Raw genomic sequence first — 3450 nt, forward strand, 5'->3', positions numbered from 1 at the left:
CATGATCTCATGCAGTATGTAGCTGGACTACTCTTCCTCATGGGCGGTAAGAGACAGAGTGTGCGTTTGTGAGCGTGTGTGAGAGAAACAAACAGAATAGAAGTCGACTACTCAATTTTGTCGCCATCTAGTGGCTGTTTTTTTAATACAAGAAGGTGCTTTGAAAATAGATCAAAAGCTTTGCATCCTATATTTGTGATCTAAAAGAAAGGGTGTTTCATAAATGTTTGATGATACATCTCGAGTAATTTCCCCTCTGACAGGAACCTGCTGTATTATCTCCCTTTGTACGTGTGTGGCGGGCATTAACTTTGAGTTGTCGCGTTATCCACGTTACCTGTACGGCCTTCCAGAGGACATCAGTCATGGGTATGGCTGGTCCATGTTCTGTGCCTGGGGCGGACTGGGTCTCACCCTGCTGGCCGGTTTCTTATGCACGCTGGCCCCTTCTTTAAGCAGCCCCTTGGCCCGCACCACAGTCCACAAGTCCAGGCATGAAAATGGAACTGTGTGATAAGAGACTTCTGGAGCAACATTGCAGCAACTTTTCACAACATGTATACAGCATCTACGTAAGGACAAAGCATCTGGCCTCTTCATCATCATGCAGTATCCTGACTGGATCATTCCTCCAGTGGCTTTTGGGCTCTTGTTGATCAACATTGTCAACACGACTCGTGTACACCGTCCATTTGTTTAAAAGGTTAAAGTCTGTAAATGACCTGAACACTGCTGATAGACTCAAATGGAGACACAAGCACAGACCACCAAGCATCTTCCACCGTCTCACATGTCTCACTCTGGTCCTTTGTGGCACAAAAAAACCCAATGAAAATTTTCGGAGAGGCGGCTGTCTTCTCTCTAAGACGATTCATAATAAAATGGTGCTCTTTTCAAAATCACACAACTGCACAGAAATCTTTTCAAAGACATCAAGAGGACAAATAAATAAATCCACGGTGTTTCTTATAGCTGACTGACAGTGTGGAGGATTGTGAGCCCAGAGTGAAGAGGGGAGCAACGAAAAGGAGAGATAAAAGTATTTCTGTCATTCAAGCTTTGAGAAGCACACTTCCCATGGCCTCAGAGAGTCTGCAAGCGTAAAAATGGGTTTGTCTAGATTTCAGGTCTACATTTGTATGAAATTAGGCCTATGCTTGGGATACAAATGGAGCCTTTTCACTCTTTGTTATGATTGTAAAGAGCGGCGTCATGGCTTGGTCTGTGGTAGCTGGTTTGAGGAATCTGACCAAATGTATTACTAAGTGGCGTGTGAATTACCAACTTAATGAAAATGTTTGTGGGGGTTTTTCTGAACATCATTTCTCATGAAGCCTTATTGCTGTTATGAGTACACCATGATTAGAATCAGAGTTATATCCAACCACAACTGAATGTTGCTGAATAGTCAAGATAAAATTAAAGCTCTGGCTGCACATGCAAGTTGAAGATTTTGAAGAAAACTCAGTGTTGTTTTGCCACAAAAAGTGATGTGAGGTCTAAATACAGAACGCATAATGTACAGAATTGAAATCAAGAGATGGATTGCAGGTAGAGTGTTGAATATGGTACAGTACATGACACGCAACAAGTTATAATGTTTACATCATGTAATGTTTGTTCTTAGATGACTCCAACCAAACAATATTTTAAAAACCCCAAAAGGCCTGGAGGCTTTAATCTAGTAATAATCTTGTAATGTTTTTTTAAGTGAGTGTTTCCACATTATTATGAATAATTCATATTGATTTTTCTCTCACAAATGGGTATTATTTATTGAGGATGCTACTGTGAAAAGCATAGTTACTATAAATCCTTTACCAATGCCTCACATGTCTTTGCCAAATGTACATTCATAGTCTCATAGACCTCCACAGAATCCAGATCAATTCTTGAGCACAATATACTGGTGATGATATTCACAGTGGGGGATGGGGAAACGCAATAGTTAATGTAAGACTTTAAGGATGGCAAATATTGTGGATGTATTCTGAGTGCATATTTTGGGAAATAGGAATGTGTTAGTAAATTGTCTTTGTTTGAGCAAAACTGGGGTGTCCAATCATTTTCTAGGGTAAAGCTTTCAGCTGATTGGCACAAACATATACAATGAACAAAGCCAAAAGAACAAATCCCTTTAGGTAGATAGGAAAGTGTTGTATTGAGTGTGAACTTTCGGATGAAACTGACTGAAAATATTGTGGCAAAGAAGTAATAAACACCACTTAGAAAAAGATTTGTGTGAAAAGTCTGAAATGTGAATGTTTTGGACAGGATTTAAAAAAAAAAAAAGATCACAAGAACAATGTGTAAAAAGCTGTTCTAATAAAAGCAGCTTCGGGTGTTTTGCCACTTTTGGGTAGATATGAGAGACATTTGTACAAAAGCTGCCATTTTCTTTGGCAGCTGAAGTAGCACCACTTTTTTTATTTATTTTTGGGTATGAATGGTTTTTACTAGTTCATGTCATAATTACAGCTGGAGAAAACAAGTATAATTGTCTCGCATGCCGTCATATTGATTAACTTTAGTGTATTTAGATTGTGTAAAAAAATTTTTAATTACTTTTATTTTATGAAATAAAATGTTGGTAGCATTTCAACATGAGGTACTTTTCATTTATATTTCATTCAACTGGGTTTTTTTGTTTTTTTTTATTAAATAGTTTTGAATGTGATAGCCCACCTGGGCTTCGGTTTGACTTAATTGCTAACATGCCCAGTGTAAAAAATGTATAATAATGATAAAAATCCTGAGTACATTAATGGAAGCATATGGGGCAGGTGGGTCCTGTTTAATACACTTTCTATACTGCATAGCTATTATGTTCATAGTACTCAAATGTATACATAGAAAGGTAATGTTGCAGTAATGCCATGTGTAGTACTGAAATATGGTTAATTTGATATAGGGCACCACCTACAGGATCTTTGTGGAACATGTTCCCCTTATACCCTCATTCAGAATACATTACAGAAATGTCTTTGTAAAGTCAACAGTGAGCATACAACACCCATAAATCAGAATTAAAGGTTACAATAAAATAAAAAGAAAGTAAATCAATATTGGCTTCCCAGTAAATGATTCATCCTGCCCTTTATGCTTCTAAAGTTTAAAGGAAAAAAAAGACAGAGGGAGATGATAAACTTGTAATATCTACAAACAAAACCCATGAGATATGATATATACCCTATATAAAACATATGGGTCAATATTCTTTTGTGTCAGGCTAGATTGTACATCAAATGGTGACCCAACCCAGCACATTACCAAAATTGTGTATCATACAAAAAGTAAACAATGTTCTTTAAAAATAAACTTAAACATTGAAATGTATTAAAGGGGTCATATGATGTTGCTAAAAAGAATTTTGTTTGTGTATTTGATGTAATGAAATGTGTTTATGCGGTTTAAGGTTAAAAAAACACATTATTTTCCACATACTGTACA

At 37.0% G+C, this 3450-nt stretch overlaps 1 long non-coding RNA gene across 1 annotated transcript in view; it reads right to left on the reverse strand.

The window, feature by feature from the left end:
* The window catches only part of LOC107700466 (uncharacterized), a 22698-nt gene extending 20145 nt beyond the window's left edge, over positions 1–2553 (reverse strand). The window contains exon 1 of the long non-coding RNA XR_001635551.1: positions 2103–2553. This is a non-coding gene — a long non-coding RNA (uncharacterized LOC107700466). The remainder of the gene's footprint in view (positions 1–2102) is intronic.
* Positions 2554–3450: the final 897 nt, after the last annotated feature.

The sequence above is a fragment of the Sinocyclocheilus anshuiensis genome, unplaced genomic scaffold (genome assembly GCF_001515605.1).
Source record: "Sinocyclocheilus anshuiensis isolate Anshui unplaced genomic scaffold, SAMN03320099.WGS_v1.1 scaffold154, whole genome shotgun sequence".
NCBI lineage: Eukaryota > Metazoa > Chordata > Actinopteri > Cypriniformes > Cyprinidae > Sinocyclocheilus > Sinocyclocheilus anshuiensis.